The sequence below is a fragment of the Narcine bancroftii genome, chromosome 12, assembly GCF_036971445.1.
Source record: "Narcine bancroftii isolate sNarBan1 chromosome 12, sNarBan1.hap1, whole genome shotgun sequence".
NCBI lineage: Eukaryota > Metazoa > Chordata > Chondrichthyes > Torpediniformes > Narcinidae > Narcine > Narcine bancroftii.
The window spans coordinates 96,430,186-96,448,163 of record NC_091480.1 but is presented as its reverse complement, the minus strand read 5'-3'; the positions used below and the strand labels follow the sequence as shown (position 1 = coordinate 96,448,163).

The 17,978-nt window shown below is 41.9% G+C and overlaps 1 protein-coding gene across 1 annotated transcript in view; it reads left to right on the top strand.

The window, feature by feature from the left end:
- Positions 1-505: 505 nt before the first annotated feature.
- Positions 506-17,978, top strand: part of map3k14a (mitogen-activated protein kinase kinase kinase 14a) — a 62,183-nt gene continuing 44,710 nt past the window's right edge. The window contains exon 1 of the mRNA XM_069905029.1: positions 506-770. The gene's annotated coding sequence lies outside the window, so the exon portion shown is untranslated. The remainder of the gene's footprint in view (positions 771-17,978) is intronic.

The following is a 17,978-nucleotide window of genomic DNA, read 5'->3' as shown; positions in this document are numbered from 1 at the left end:
TTTCCCAGGCAAAGGCGCTTGAATATTTGGAACTGAGGTGAAGGGAATTGTATTGATTCAGAACGACGTGACTGTTTGCGATTCAGAATTCCGTCGAAGGCCAGTTGTTGAATAGATCCAAGACTGAGGTGAATAGAATTTTGAACACCATGAGAATTAAGGACAAGAGTGGGAAGGCACATGCTTTTGTATGGTTGATATTGATGCCATTACTTCGGTTAAAGACTCCAACACCTCGAGCCAATTTCCCCCGCAGCGGACCGTTCCATGAATCCATCAAAGACCGCGGGTTCATGTCACCTTGCTCTGTATGAATGGGGGCACATGTGAGATCAAGCCACCGACAACTTTGGCTGGAGCAGCGCTTCGGGATCGTTCAAAGGCTGTTGATGATCGCTGCCAGTTGAGCTCACTGAGTGCAAGGCTGGTTTCCCCAGCAGAGGGAGCGAGGAAATGTCTGGTCAACGCCAACAGGAAACGAAGAGCTGTCCCTGCTGCAGGAACCTGCGGAGAGACAGCATTTGGGGTGGGTGACATTTTGAAATGACTTGGTCGTCGGGCTTGTCATTCATGAATGTTGTGGGCTGATTCGGTAACGAGTATTTTTAGTTCCTATTAAAGGCTCAGTTTCAGTTTTCTATTTAATCAGTTCCAAGTTACTCCGCGCCACTGGGAAGTGTCACCATTAGATTTCGGTCCAGAGGGGAAGCGACGAGGAGCCCGGCCGCTTCACCCCCCGTCCCAGTCCCAGATCCGGACCCGAGCCCCAGGTGAGCGTCGCGCTGGCCGCGTCTCTGTGTCCGGACCGAGTCGGGGGAGGGTCAGTTGGATTCCTGCGGAGTTTGAGAACATGGAAAGGATTGGGGGGGGGGGGGGGGACAGTTAATTTTCTAACGGGACGCGTTTGCCCGAGTCTTTACTCCTGTCCACCCTGGGACAGGCTCTTTGAAGAGCGGACAGAGCGTTTCAATGGGACTCAGACCTGAAGACTGGGCAAGACCCCCGACATCCGCCCGGCAGTGGATGGATCAATTTGTCAATCGCTCATTGAAGTCCCTCTTAATGTTTGTCGTCGAGCAAGTGGGGACCAGCAGGACGAAGAGGTTCCTCCAAGAAACTTTCGCCTCTTGTTTCACAAGCAGGTTTAAATGATGTTAAGTCCATACATCTCATCCAGGCCGCAGCACATACTTTGTATTGTAATAATAGTTGGGTCAAACTAATTTTGCTTTCATGCAATGTGATTTTCATTTTTGAATGGACATTGTTGGGGGGTGGGGGGGGGGGGAGGAGAGTTGATTGATCCACAAAATGCCTGAGAATTGCAGTGCTTTGTGGTGTAAGACTCTAAAACAGCTAAAAGTCCGTTTAAACTGCTCAGTTAACATGAAGGACTTTGTGAAGGTTCCAGAAGATTAACTCCCCCCCCCCCCCATTTGTACTTTCAAGGTTCCAGAAGATTACCCCCCCCCATTTGTACTTTTAAGGTTCCAGAAGATTAACCCCCCCCCCCCCATTTGTACTTTCAAGTGGCCCTCCCCATCTCTTTAGAAATCTGGAAGGTGTCCTCAAACCCCTGTACTGTCGATATTTGGCATGGTACATGCACCATTTGTGGGCCACTGAAAGTGTCCTGAGCCCAGTGTTTTCCTTAGAAATGCTGAAAGCCAGTGCTATTGAGTCATTTATTCGATAAAGCTTTGAGAATTAACGACTTGGAACGATTTAAGATCCTCCAACTGATGTTTGAATGATGGCTCATTCGCTGGTCAGAATGTCATGAATGTCCATGCCAATTTCTCCATTGTGAGGGAGGGATAGGGTACTGGGGTAAATGATCGGGCTGAATGACCCTTATATTCCATCATTCGAATGAACACACAATATTCATTATCACTGTGCAGTGAAAGTCAATCAGAATAACTCCTTACCAAATTAATTGCTGTGGTTTATTTGGCATGGAAGGAATATTGCTCCAATCTATTGACTCTGAGTGGTTGATCAAGAAGTTGGAATGAACTGCTTCTCTTTCTTAATTTTGACCAACAAACGAACCAGCTTTCAAACACTAGGTGGATGTTCGTGATGTGTGGAAAAATAACATGGGACAACCTATTTGGCCAGCATCAAAGCAGGTTCAAAATTTTGCAATTAAATTCGAAATTAGTCATCCAATGTTTGCAGTGCTTTTACAATAATAATATTAGAGATTCAAAATTAGATCACACTAAAAGCTAAAGTTTATGGAAGAAATTATATAGGCTTGGATCTTGTGGGAGTAATAATGGTGAAATTCTGTCTTCATAGTCATTAGGACCTAAACTTTGGGTTTACTATCCATGCCTTCTCATGTGGAAGTCCCAAAGTGGCTGCCAGTATTTAAATGCAGCTCTGCAATCTACACTCTGATATTGGAATCAATTCAGAATTGGGATGTGGGTGAGAAAATGTGGCCAATTGGTCAGTATTTGTGAACACAGGCCCCCCCCCCCCAAAGATTTTGCTCCATGTCTGAGGGTTTGCAATAAGTGTTTTCTTTTGTGTATCGGAAGGAGATTTCCAAGTTGCTGAGAAACTCTGGTAGAAGACTTTCGTGTAACCCTTTAATTTTTTTCCACAGCATAGTTATAGAAAGAATTCTTAATCTTTAAATGTCTAATTTCTGGTTGTATAATTTAGAATTTTTATAGTCTGTTTTGAGGATTATTTTAATCATTATTTCAATTTTTTTTTAAAGTTTAAACCCCAATGCAGTTTGGGCTAAATCTGATCCTACGTCTTGGCCTTGTCTGAGTCTATTTCTGTTTTTATATGGGATTGGTCTCTTGTTAACCTCCTCACCTGATGCCTCTTTTCATGTCTGGAAAATGTTGAAAACCCACCATGGAAGGAATATCCCAGTGTTTTGTTCCAGTTTGTGGAGTGAGATTCGGGGAAAGTGCCCATGCAGTGTTGCACACAAAATTCATTTGGTTAACATGTGGGCCAGACCTTAAAATAATTTTGATAAAAATGTTCCATCTTTTGTAATCCATTTGATTATTTTATTGGTGTAATTTCATTATATTTTACAGATTTTAACATTGAAAAGAAAATTGCCATTATTATATATAAATACACAATGTCTAATACCCCTCTGTTATTTCTTCTCCGTGTGGCTAACTGCAGCATCCTAGAGATTACTATTTCTTCATGGACAATCCATGAGGTATTAGTAACTGTAAGTCATTATTTAGCCCCTCTGAATACAAAATGGATCTCTGGTGGAACAGCAGAACCATTTCTCCATTTATTAGTAATTTATCAAAAATGGTAGTTTAATTATTTTTATGGATTCCCTTTCAGGATTTGGGCTTCACAGAAAAGGACAGCTTTTATTGCCTGTCCTTGATTGCCTCTGAACTGAGTCATTTTTTTGGGGGGGGGGGCAATTTATGGGTCAGGAGTTGTATATAAGCTGACTGGATAAAGATGGCAAGTTTCAGCCCCATGAACCAATGGATTGTTGTTACAACAATCTTGCAGTTTAAAAATGACTAGCTTTTTAAAAACCGTAATTATTGATTTGATTTTGGGATTGTTAGTTTAGGTTCAGCATTAGTATGGAGTAACTTGACCATCCTATCCAAATCAGGCCACTGTACCAACAGTGAAGGCAGGCATCTTTGAATGACATCAAAATATTATGGCTGTGTATTTACTTAACGGTGGTTGGAATAATTCTTCAGCTGATACTTTAAGTGCATGGTCCTGTGAAAAGCTAAGAACTGGCAGTGTGAAATAGAATCACAATCTGGATTGGCACTGTAATTGAAGCAGATAGGTCATTCAAATTCAGTGTTTAGGAAGTCTGATGGAACGCCCAATTACTGACAGTGTATGCCTTCTGAACATGCAGCTGTGGACTCCGTTGCCACTGTTAAAGCTTGAATTTGAATTGCTACTTGTATAACAGTTTTGTTGGTGCTTTCCTTAGGAAAAGCTACTGGTGAGTTTGCAGATTTTGGGTATTAAGGTTTGAATGTGTAGCTCAATCTATAAAAACGAGAGAAGATTTTGAAGGATGATTACCTGAAGTCTAATCTTTTTCAGCTTTGGCACATTAGTAATGAAAGGTCTTGCAGGAGTTTTCATTTCCAAAGTAAATATTGTTCACAAAAATATAAACAAGTAATACAAAATAGGACATGGCTATTTTTATGTTCATGATATTTTCTGATTTATATATTCATAGGATTATCAAGCCTATTCATTTGCTACAAATAAAACACCAATACCACACTTTTGGGCTCTTTAAACGATGTACTTTTTCGTGGTTGGTCTTGCAGGATATCATCTGAGTCTGAGGGACATGTTACTTCGAGTGGTACCAACTAAGCAATTCTCCCTTTCTTGGAACACTAAGTTTGTCAGGATTCTTGACATGGAAACGGGGCCTTCAGCTCAACCTGTTGCTCGTCAAAGCTTGTCCCTTTTGACAGAACTTTGCCCATATCCCTTCAACCCCCTCCTATCAATTAACTTGTGTGAATGTCTTTTAGATGGTACAATTGCACCTGCCGCTACCATTTCCAGTAAGTAGCAGCTTATTCCATATACACACCACATTGAGTATGAAAAATTTTCCCAGCCCCCCACAAATCACATTAAATCTATGCCCTATAATTTTGGACTCCTCTACCCTGAAGCAAAGACTGGAACTATTAACCTTCTCTCATGATTTTGCCTGTATATTCACCCGTCAGAGAAAGAAAATCCAGATCTATAAAATCACTCTCATAACTCAAGCCCTCCAGTCCCAGTAACACCCTTGTGCAGCAGTTTAATTTTGTCCTTCCTTCAGCAAGGCAACCAGAATTCCACACCGTATTCCAAATTTGGCCTTACCACTGTATTTACAATTGCAACAACACTCCAATATTTGCACTCATTGCCCCAACCAATTATGAGAAGTTCACCAAGCACCTTCACCCATTACCTCAACCTCAGTTGCCATTTTCGGAGAACTTTGTACCTGTACTCTGAGCCTTCCAGCACTCCCCACGACCTTATTATAAATGAAATAAGTCCTGCCCTAGTTTCTTTTCCAATCTTTTTATTAAGTTTAAGCACACAAAAAATATATAAAATGCGAGGTTACAGATTAAAAATCAAATGGATATACGTCATAACCAAGCAGTAATTGATTCCGCACAGCTCTACTGTTCAAATGATAAAACAGTAGAAAAGATATACCTGTATAATCTAATCAAACTAATCCTAAACTAAATTAAGTTGCCTGACCCCTTAACCTAAAAGTTGAAATTAGAAGTTGGGTCCTGCCCTAGTTTGACAGAGCAAGATGCAACACCTCACACTTTTCTAGTTAAACTCCATCTGCCGTTCTTCAGCCCACTGGCTAAGGCGATTAACCTTTGAAGACCTCCCTCATTGCCCATTATACCAACAATTTTGGTGGCAGCTGCAAACTGACTATCCATGCCCCCAAGTTCCTATTCAGATCATCAATATGAATGACAAATACACTGGACTCAGAACTAATCCTTGCACCACACCATTGTCACAAGCCTCCAGTCTGGGAAAACCGCCTCCACCACCCTCTGTTTCTAACCAACAAGCCAATTGCATTCCATGCAATCTAACCTTCCAGACCGAGGGACACCTTGTAAAAGTCCATATGGATACCTTCTACCACCCTGCGTTAGCAATCTTCTTTGTTGCCTCTCTTTTAAAAAACGTACAATATGTGAGATGTGATTTCCCACGCACAGTCATACCTCATCAGTTCTTGCCTTTCTCAATGCTGATCTGTCCTGTCTCAAGGTTCCTTTTATTGTCATGTAACAACACAAAGAAAAACAAAATTGCATAAGATACATCAATGTTTGGCTGCCATAAAGACAAAGAAAGAATTGCCAATAGCATGGCCCAATGCCTCAAATAATGATGAGCCAAAGAGAGCACCTTCGGAAACACTGAGTGTCTGTGGATTTGGCTCCCAACCTCCCACATCCTCTGTAGCCTCATGGACTCCTGTCCAAACCATTGGCAACTTGATCTCCAGATCCAACCCTCCGATAGGTAAAATTCCCTCCCAAGAATTTGCCAACCACTGATGTTAGGTTTTCTGATTTGTATTTCTGAGGGTTTTCCTTTCTGAAAAATGTTGTGCCTTTATTTATGAAAGTTTCTTAAATAAGGGCACAGCATTAGCCAATCTTTCAGCACCTCACTCGTGGCTAACGATGGTACAAAGATCGCTGCCGCGGCTTGCACGATTTCTTCCCGAGCTTCCTACGTGGCCCTAGGATGTGCTTGATCAGATCTTTATACATTTTGCATTCTCCAGCATCACCTCTTCTGTAATTTTCCCGTTCCCTTGCATCCATGTCTTTCTCCACAGTAAATACAGATGAGAAATACTTATTTAGGACATTCCCCCTTCTGTCAATCGATGTAGCTAGCCATGTTAATCTTTAAGGCACTCCATTTACTCCCTAATAACTCTTTTGCCCTAAATGTGCTTGTAGAATTTGCGGTCTCTTTGACCCTATTTGGCATGTCTCCTTTTTCCCCCTCCTGATTTCCCTCAACTCATCTACTAAAAAACACAGAGATTCTGGAGGAACTCAGCCGGTCCTACAGCGTCCATAGGAGGTAAAGATGTATAACGGATGTTTTGGGTCTGATGTTCCTTGAGGAAGGGCTCTGGCCCAAAATGTTGGTTGTATATCTTTACCTCTTACGGACTATGTGAGATCTGATGAGTTCCTCTGACATGTCTGGTTTTTTTTTCTACAATCACAGTGTCTGTAGACTTTCAAATTTTACTCTTGCATCTCATCTGCTCCTCAAGGGAGTCAGTTGCATCTATCAGTCTGAATCTGACATGTGCCTTTTTTTAGTGGAATATTAATATATTTGACAATTCAGTGTTTCCTCATCTTGTCAAGTTTGCCTTTCACTCTAACTGGAACATGCTCTCACTTGCCAGGCATGCCATTACAAACAGGCTCTCCCAATCAACCTGATGATATCAAAATTAGCCTTGCCCCAATTTATGGAATTTAACTTGTGGACCACCCCTATTTTTTCAAAGAACTATTTAAAAAAAAATGAATGGAGTTACGATCATTTGCCCTGCCTTGTTTCCCAAGGGGACTCACCCAATAGTCCTCCAGCATTTGCTAGCACCCCCACCCCTTCTTCCCTGTCTCCTTCCTTCTAGTTCTGTCTCTCCCTCTTCCCTTTGTCTCCTTTCACAGAGCCAAAATCACCTCTCCTCTTACAACATCCAGTTAACACCTTGCGTCTGCTGGTCTGGACTTCTCCCCCTCCCAGTCTTTTCCACTTTAAACGCTAAACTTTGGTTAAGACGCCTGCCTGGTTTTTGGTCATTCGTTGAAGAAGGGCTCAAGGCCTGAAATGCATCTTTTCCTCCTATGGATGTTGTGAGATCGGCTGAGTTTCCTCCAGTCTTCCTGTGTGTTTTTACTGCAATCTCAGCATTTGCAGATTTTTGTGTTTCACTCTGCCTGTTTGAAAGGAACAAAATGAGTGAATGATCAGTGTTTTGTTGTGTTGTATTCTTGGGCCCTGTCTATGACTGCTGTTGTGTGTAGGTGTTTTGTACATTGCTGGAGGGGCAGCAAGACGAACCTTGATGAGTAATTTTTGAAATGCACTTGAAAAAAAAACAATGATTGGGAAGGGAGAATTACAGTAAGCGCATCATGTGGTTTGCTCAAGACCACAAGGGCAAAGTTTGTTCATCATCTTAACCCCAAGTTTCTACCTAATTCGCATACTAGGCTGAAGAGAATTGTAGCAAAGAAATAGTATGATGTTCCATTGTCACTGCCTTCATCTGAGTGTTAAGAATTCACAAGATACTTCACGTCTGTTTTTAAATTATTAAACCAGGTATTTTGTGTAGAAAGTTCTTGTTACAGTGTAACATTTTTTTTGTTGAGGTTCTCAGTGGTTGGAGTATAATGGAAGCTTTAGAACAAAAATGCAGGCAAATATAAATCAAGAAGTAGTTACCAAAATGGTAGCTGAATTTGAAGCTGAACCAAAAAATTAGCAGGATCTCATAGCCTTTAATTTTACAAAAATAATGAAACTGACGACCGTAGTAAAACACTGGTTGAAGTAAAAACCCAATGCAGGTCAGTGTCCTTTATGTCACAAGGATACATAAGCAACGTTTCAGGCTTGAGGCCCTCATCAAGGATTGAGCAACATGTAGGCAGACGCCTGAACAAAATGGTCGGGGGTGGAGCATCGTCCCATAGGCAGGAGGGAATGGGGGGGGGGTGGAATAAGAGAGGGAAAGCACAAGGAAACCAGGGCAGGGGGGAGATGGCTCTGTGAATGGAGAGGGAAGGGGTGGAGAGTTAGAGGAAAGGAGAGGAAAGAGTGAGAGAACTGGCTCTGTGGAAGTCTTTGTGGATTAAAGCCTGTTGTACAGTCTTACCTCGTGTGTGTCTGATTTTGGCTAACAGCGCACCACAGGGTCTAATAATCAATCCCTTATTCAACAACTGTAAAATAATTTAATCAACATTGATTTAGTGAGACACCATGTTGCTTTATGACTGTTAAATCAACATCAGTAAAAAGTTGCAATGTTAGCAATTAACTTGTGTTGAAATCTGTTTATCTTGACCTATTTAAACAAAACCTTCTTTTAAAAAGTAGACCAGCCCATATGAAAATACTGCTCCTTTGATTTGAATGATAAAACAGCAAGCTTTTTTTTCAGAAAATGCACATTTCCAGTCATCTGTACGATCCATATCAGATTATAAAGATTGTATTCCTGTAAAATTCTACCAATATTGATGTCTATCCTGTGCAGTTTTCTAACCCTTTGATGTCACACACCCACTACTGGCTGTTATGAGTTGCTCCCTCAGCTGTGTTGTCACATGAACACTGTGTAATAGCCACCATTTACCAAAGCAGATAAAATAGTTCCAAGAGAATGAAGAAAATGTAATACAGGTATCCTCGTGGCACGGTTGGTGTAGCAATTAGTGCAATATCTTTGCAGTGCCAGTGATTGGGACTGGTCACCTCCCACTGTTCAAAACGGAGTGTGGGTGCAGGTTAATGCGGTGTAAATTGGGTGGCATGGACTTGTGGGCCGAAATGGCCTGTCTAAAATGTCCAAAGTCGCTATAAAAGTTCACATGGTTACAAAAGCATTACAAGTGCCCGTGGCTAGAAAGGGTAGAGAAAGAGGAGAAACCAACACAATTTTATCAGTGTTGACTTCATTGTAGAAGGTTTTGTATGGCGCTATCCTTTCACTGCTTATTTTGTCCATGTGACAATATCCCCCTTTTTTGCAGTAAGATTTTTGACAAACTTGCTTTTTTGTGTGAAGGAATTGTTACAAATGGAACCTTTCCTGGGTTTAGACATATCCCTTGTTATTGTAGCCTAACCATTCTAGGAAGCTGCATGGAGATGCCTGATTTTTTTTTTCTTCAGTATAGTTATGCCCTCAGTGATTTGGACTGGCAATTTTTCTAACTGAACTGCCCAGCACTAAGCTGAAATTGATGTCATCCAAATGCATTTGCTTTTCGCGGAAATTTGTAAAGTTGCCCTTCATTGACAATAACTTGATAATATCAAGCAACATGAAAGGAAGGTTTGCATTTAGAAAATGGCTTTTTTACTCCCTCAGGATGTTCAACTGTGCTTCATGTGATCTTGAATAGGGCATTTCCTGCATCAAAATGTGATGAATCTTGCAGGATACTTTCTATGGTGTGTCAATAAAAATTGGTAAGAGTCATTGGGGCATGCCAAGTTTTGTCTGGCTTTTGAGGAAGAAGTATGCATTGGTCAGTAGCATCAATGTGGTTGGATAAGCATAGATTTTTTTTTAGTGTGATATTTACACATAAAAGCATAAAACTATCTATCATCTCCATCTTGGCACCCTCATTGTCGGGATCAAAGAAGCTCATTTGCATGTAGAAAAATCCCACAAACAGCAATGTAGCAATGAACTAAATTTCCATTTTCATGTGGTTGCTGATTGCATTGGGAGGGCAGTGGGAAACACTAAGCCAAAATAAAATGGATAAAAGACCCAAGCTCGCCAGGAGAAAAGAATCTAGAAAATAAAAATGCCATTCAAGTGGCAGAGCTAGTGCAACTGTCGCCTTGCTTCCCAGGTTCAAGCCTGACCTCTGCAGTTGGTTTGGATTTTAGACGTGGTCCCTTTGACCAAATGGGTTTGTAATGGGTACTTCAATTTCCCACCGCATTCCAAAGACGTAGGTTACATTGTATATTTCCCCCTGTAAATTGGCCCGAGTGTATTGGTAAAAGGGGGACTCTGGGTAGGATGGGGGGCATGTGGGTGGGATGGGGAAGGAGATGTTTGGAATGTTGGGTGTCTGATAGCATGGAAATAGGACGTGCAATCCACAAAATCGATGTGCCTGCCTGAGTCCAGGCACTGGACCTTAATCCTTTCCGCAATTGGTGGTTGAAAGGACTTAGTGAGAGAATTGCAGTAGTTTGCTTGGTAGTGGGTTTGGAACCTAGCCATGTCCAAACCTTCACTAAGAATAATGAGCCTTTCCAAGATTGTATTGCCTGGAGTGTTGGAGGATGGGGGAGATTTAATAGAGGTATACAAAATTGCAAGGAATATAGATAAGGGTAATTGCAGGTTTTTTTTCCACTGAGGTCAGGTGAGACAACTAGAGGATGTGGGTTAAGGATGAAAGGTGAAATGTTTAAAGGGGACATGAGGTGGAACTTCTTTGTGCAGAAAGTGGTGAGAGTGTGGAATGAAGTGGTGAATAGTGGTTCAATTTTAATGCAAGAAGAATTTAGACAGATACTTGGATGGGAGGTGTATGGAGGTGCTGGTCAATGGGATTAGGCAGAATCTGGGCCGAAGAGCCTTTCTGTCCTGTGTTGTTAGAACATAAGAAATAGGAGCAATAATAGGCCCGTCAATCCCATTCAATGAGATCATGGCTGATCTGATGATAGGCTCCTTTCCACCTACCTGCCTTTACCCCATATCTCTTAATTCCTCTACTTTGCAAAAATCTCTCCAGTCTTGTCTTAAATATATTTACTGAGGTCTCCTCTACCGCTTCAATGGGCAGCAAATTCCCCAGATTCACCACCCTCTGGGAAAAGCAGTTCCTCCTCATCTCCGTCCGAAATCTACTGTTTGGATCTTGCGGCTATCTCCTAGTTCTAGTCTTCCCCCAACAATGGAAACAATTTACATACCTCTGTCCTTCAGAATTTTGTTCCTTTCTATAAGATCCCCTCTCATTCTTCCAAATTCAAGCGAGTATAGCCCCTTAACTTTTTCCCAATTCTCAACTTGATCTTCCAAAATCTCTCTTTGAACTACAGATTTGATGGGTAGCCATGAGCTTCTTGGTCTTGCAAACCATATAACCATATAACCGTTTACAGCACGGAAACAGGCCATGTCGGCCCTTCAAGTCCGTACCGGTTCACTTGAACAACTCCATTAGCTCCTCCGCAAACTCCTGAGGAAGTAGAGGCTTTCTTCATGATGCCATTGGTGTGTTTAAGCAAGAATGTTTAATATTTAACAAGATAATAGATAATGAATTTAGCCTTGACTCCCAGTTGTCAATCTCCCTTCCTTATAAGGAGTTCTTGAAAATTTATCATGAATGCTCACTAGGTCCATAGAGCTTGTCCCATGCTATTGATCAAAATCATAACTTGGGACAAACAGGGAAATTCAGGACCTGCAAGAGGGGAAAACATACCTCCAAGATCCCTCTCTATTTGGATTGAGATCAAAAACATTCTCTATAATTTTTAATGCGGAGTAAGATTGGCAATTCAAATCCTTGAAGCTTCCTGCTGCCACTCCAGAAATCTACCAGTAGTCAATTCGGGTATCGTCTATAAACTCACTTTACGTTAAATCTGCCTCAGTGATTTTTCTCATGAACATCAGTAAAGTTACTGGTCAGTAGATCAAGTGATGAATAGTCAGAACACTGATATCCTGGTAAAATGATTCAAGGTTCCTTTATTGTCATGTACACAAAATAAAATTTGTTTTCCTAGGTTTGCCCTGTAAAGGCACACAAAGAGATGCTACTTGTCTGGCACTACTGTCATGGCAAGAAACAGAAGCAAAAACGGAGGCCCCTCAGAGACACATGCAGCTTTTGCTGCCTCCTCCAAGGCCACTGCCTTTTGTGCTCCCTCCCATTACCTCCATAGCTGCCTGGCTTCAAAAGGTGAGCTCGAGGCATCTGAGTCGCCTTCCTCTGCTCCTGGTTCCAAAGCAATTAAGGTACCTTTGGGCACCCTTGTGATTCCCAATCTGATACCTGTTCTTAGAAGCCGGTCTCCAGGATCCCATAGGCTGGTATGAATCGGTATTTTCCAGATGTGAACGACTATTTTAGCACAGTAGTTCTGCCTCGATCCAAACTAGAACAATATTTTGCTGAGGTTTCAGTATTGATCCAAATAATTAGCAAGTTTTTGACAAATACATTCCCAAAACACGGCAGCTTTCACATGTTTCACAAATGCTCCAATTTAGAATTGGAACCCATTTTTTTTAAAAGAAAAGACTCAAGTGAAAGACTGCCTACCATTCTATTAATTCCTTAGGGTTGGATATAGATAGTGGTTCCAAATAATGTCGATATACAGCATGGTAACAGGCTCTTCCAGCCCATGAACCCATGCCTTTGAAGGGTAGGAGGAAATCCACGCAGAAACACAGTGCCAGATTCGCTGGCACAGTAATAGTGTTGCGCTAACTGTATCGCCCAGTTTGAATGTTAAATTACCAAGTTGTCTTTGTTCAATGTAGTTTGTAGGGAAAGAAATGTGCTGCCATTGCTTACTCAGGCCAATCTTTCTCCAGGTCCACAGCAATATTGTCGACCTTTGCATGTTGTCTGAGTTCAAAGATGTTTCTGTGTCTGGCCTTCTGAGTTAACTTTGTTTGCATTCTCGCAGCTGAGTTCATAGTTTAGGAATTTGGGCACAAAGTCTAGGTTGACACTATCAGAGATGCTGACTTTGAATGAGAGGTTACAATTTGCTCTTTGAGTAGAAATAAACATTGCCATGCTGTTATTTGGAACAAGATTGGAACAAGACTATTGGAGTTCACCCTGGTTTATCGACCAATCAATTAAAAACATTATCTTCTTGTTCTCATGTTACTTTTACTGGGAGTTTGCACTGCACATATTAGCTAGCATGTTTCTTGCATTGCAAACGTGGTCACGCTTCAAACAAAACTGTCGAATACTCCCGATCTTGGGTAAATTGGACGTTAATACAACTTTTTATTGTGGGATAGATTTAATCTCTGTGATTATCATTGCCTGAGTATATTTGGATCACTCCCTGATTTGTTGGAGCCAACTTCCTTGTTGTCCATCTTGCATACCAGCTCTTTGAAAATGGAATCAATCATGTACCATACTATTAACCCTTTCACTGCCATGTGACTCTCCACTTTTCCAGCTCGAGATGATGATCAAATTTGTAACAAGAAAGAAAGAATTGACATTTTGTATATTGTAACTCATGGTGTTAGAATTTTTTCAAAACGCCATCTTAAAAGCAACTAAAAAAATTAACCAGTAGCCACTGAGAAACTGAAAGGACTGAAGGGTCGGGCAATGGAACCCTCATCAGAATTAAAGCAGGAAGATGTGGTAAAAGGTGAAAATTGGGCAAAAACTGGGAAAGGTCGAAGAGGGTTTTAGGGTATTGAGGAGAAGGTGGAAGAAGTGGAGAGACCAGTCGAGAGAGAGAGGCCACTGAGAGCTAGGTTACAGAGAAAAGTAAGAATGGGAGCAAGTAGAGAGAGAAATGCTGGAACCAGACAGAGGTGAAGGTTGCTTAAAATTAGAAAAATAGATGTTCATGCCATTAGATTTCTTTTCCCCTTCTCACTTCAGTTTTCATAAAGGGTCCTGATCTGAAATGTCAAATGACTCTTGCTACCCATGAATGCTGCCCGACACGGAGTCACTCAGTTTCTCATTGTGTGCTGAAGAATCCAGCATTTTCAGCTTTTGTGTTTCATTAACAACTGACACTTCTAGATTTTAGAAAACCCTTCTCAGCACCAGTGACCTGGGTTTGAACCCGGCACTGTTTATAAGGAGTTTGTACGTTCTTCTCTTGTCTGCGTGGGTTTGCCCCAGGCGCTCCGTTTCTTTCCACCCTCTAATTGTGTGGCACAGGCTTGTGAGCCAGAAGGGCCTGTTACCGTGCTGTATGTCTAAATTAAAAAAAACTCTTTTGAGGAGAAATGAATTTGATTTATACTTTAAAAAATCAGATTCAGATTTCCGATTTATTGTCAGAGTACATACATGACAACTCGTACAACCCTGAGATTCCTTTTTCCTGTGGGCACAGCAGAATTGTGTTCAGCGTAAACATGTAAAGAAATAAAAGAACTGTAAACAGATAATGAATGTAAACAAACTGCAACACTGGGGAGAACAAAGGAACTCAATAAAGTGCACAATTAAGGGTCCTCAAGTGAGCCTGTGATTGACTTTGTCGGTGAGGATCTGATGGTGGAGGGGTAGCAGCTGTTCCTGAACCTGGTGGTGTGAGTCTTGCGGCACCGAAACCCTTTTCCTGATGGCAACAGCAAGAACAGAACGTGTGCTGGATGGTGAGGGTCTTTGATAATTGCTGCTGCTCTCTGATGACAATGTTCCCTGTAGATGTTCTCGATAGTGTGGAGGGTTTTGCCTGTGATGTCCTGGGCTGTGTCCACTACCTTTGCAAGGCTTTGTGCTCAGGGGTATTGGTATCCCCATACCAGACCATGATGCAGCTGGTCAGCACACTTTCCACTGCACCCCTGTGGAAATTTTCCCAAACTCCTGAGGAAGCAGAGGTGCGGTCGTGCTTTCTTCACAATGCCATTGATGTGTTGGGTTCAGGAAAGATCCTCCAAGATGGTGACTCTCAAGAACCTTAATTTGCTCACCCTCTCCACCTCTCATCTTCCATCATCACTGGATCGTACACCTCCGCCTTTCCTTTCCTGAAGTTGACAATCAACTCCTTAATTTTGATGACATTGAGCGCAAGGTTGTTGTTGATGCACCATTCAGCCAAGTTTTCAATATCGCTCCTGACTCATCACCTTCCTTTATTCAACCCACTACCGTGGTATCGTTAGTAATAATAGAACAATGGATAACAGAGCATCTGAAGTAGACTTCTCCATGAAATTTATTAAACCAGTTTGCTTCATCTCTCAACCTTATTGTTCCTTTTCTTGCTTATTCATTATATTACACAAGTGATTGTTTGCTTTGCAACATGTTCGGTGATCCTAATGACCAAACTGTACTTTGATACAGTAGAAAACCCACACATTGTGTTACAAGGTGGAAGAGCTTCATGTCACTGAAATGATGAGCTCAGCTTCGCCAATAAGGGAACAGAAAGTATTCCTGCAACAGATATTAATTACTTGCTCGAGGTGAAAATGTTCTCGGCACTCAAGTTTCTGTTAGTTGCTGGGGGCAGGAAATGGTGAGTGGACTGAGTGAGAAAGTGGTTTGTCTCTGTGGGGATCTAATGCTAAGGAATAAGAGCTTTAAACAGAAACTTTTATTCTCACAAAAGTGCTAGAGGAACTCAGCAGGTTGTGCACAGGCCTGAAACCTTGGTTCTATATCTTTGCCCCCTATGGACTCTTCGAGACCCGCTGAGTTCCTCCAGTCATAACCACTTGTGAACTACTGGTCCAGCCGTTCTTCAGTGAACTGCAATCTCCACGATAACACCAGAAAATGTTAGAACAGGGAGAATCTGGAAAAAGAAATAAAATAAACATTCCTGATTAATTATCTTTTTTTGGAGCCAGAAAATGTTTACTTTTAACAGTTTTAATTTTGAGGCTGCACAATGATGCAGTTGGCTTAACCTTTTGGACTCTGGCCATTTTTAATCTTTCATAATGTATACTCCAGACTGGGTCCATGGGTAAGCCACAGTACGAACACCAGTATGAACCAGCTGGTGGTGGGGCAAAAAATGTCCCAGAAAGCGAGGACATGGAGTATATGCTCTTGTTGTAGTCCTTGAAAACTAGGTCATGGAGTCCAAAGATTTCTCTCATGGCTCCAGCGACCCAGGTTCATCTTGATCTCTATTGCTGGTTCATGTCTTCTGTACGTCGTCAGGGTAGTCGGGGTTTCTTTCGCGCCCCAACTTGTTGTTTGATTGATTTTCGACTACGACTGGTATATTTATGTGTGTGTGTGAGAACGTTGCTTCCAGGGAAATAGTTAGCATTGACCAAAGAGCTTCCTATATTGTAAGCAAATATGCAAATAGAGAGAAGGGAAGAATAATGGGATCACCTGAAATGGAGATAATGACAATGGTAATGGGTCAACAAAATACACATTGCTCTAAATAGCAATCGTGGAAGAGCAGATGACCTTTTGAAGTATGCAATCTAATTCTGATGAAAACGACTGTTATTTCTCTGACCTGTAAGGTATTTCCATCATTTTTCTGTCTTTACATTAGAAGTTTGCAGCTGGCCAATGTTTTGAGTGGGCACATACCCAACTCCATTATTGTGGACTCAATGAGTGCCAATGGGTGAAAAGGACTGCTGGGTTGTTGACTGCAAAAGCAGCTGTTATGGCTGCCCCTCAGGGTGCCTCACAAAATGGAGGATGAACGCAACGGTCCAGGAGGCTGCACGAGGCCCACAGCGCTGCCCTCCAATTGGCCCCAACTAAAGGAGCCTATCAAGGAAAGCGGATCGCAAATGCACCAATCAGCGCTGAGGGGGCTTTGACCACACCCCTCAGCCTGAGACTATAAGCAGGGCTGTGAGCCCAATAAGACTCGGTGTGTTAACTACGCTCAACTGGGGCTCGTGTTGTTGTTTCTGGGAACAGCCTGTTCTTTCTGCGCTAACCAGCATGCAACTGTAACCTCTCCTGTGCTATAGGCTCCGCAGAGCCATAGATTGTAGCAGCTAGCTACACTGTTACAGTAAGCAACCTCTAACTTCCTTCAGATGAAGGGACAGGATGGGGGAATGTTGCAGGTTGATTGAAAGTGCCAGGGAGCAACAGTCAATCCTTGCCATTTCCTAGTAAGTGGCCAATCATTTTGACAAACAATAGACAATAGGTGCTGGAGTAGGCCAATTGGTCTTTCCCTTTCAATAACCAATCCCAATGTTATCACTATAACCCTTAACTCCCCTGCCCACAAGAGCCTTATCCAACTCTCTCTTAAATCTATTCAATGAATCTGCCCCCATTACCCTCTGTGGCAATGCATTCCACAGACCCACAACTCTCTGGGTAAAAAAATTTCTCCTAATTTCTGTGTTAAATGGCCTTCCCTTTATTCTTAAACTATGCCCTAGTTTCTCCCATCATTGGGAATATGTGCTCTGATTTCACCCTGTCAAGCCCTTTGATAATCCTAAATATCTCAATCATGTCTCCCCTTATCCTTCTAAACTCCATCGCATATATTCCCAGTCTTTCTAACCTATCCGCATATGACAATCCTGCCATCCCGGGAACTAACCTTGTAAATCTGTCCTGCAGTCCCTCTATAGAAAGTATGTCCTTTCTTAAATATGGAGACCAGAACTGGACACAATACTCCAGGTGAGATCTCACCAGGGCCCTGTACAACTTCAGGAGGGCTTCTCTACTCCTATACTCCAATCTCCTCTTTTTTTTTATTTTTTTTTTTAATTTTTTATTTTTCACACCATAAATCACAATAGCCATGATATACACTTTTTCTTTTCCACACATTTACAGTGACTTTTTCTCCCTCCCCCCTCCCTCCTCCCAAGCCACCGCCCCATCCCCCCCCCCTCTCATCCATTTTAGTTATACAATCTAGGTTGCATTAATTCAGTTAGACAATGTTGTCATTCAACAAAAATA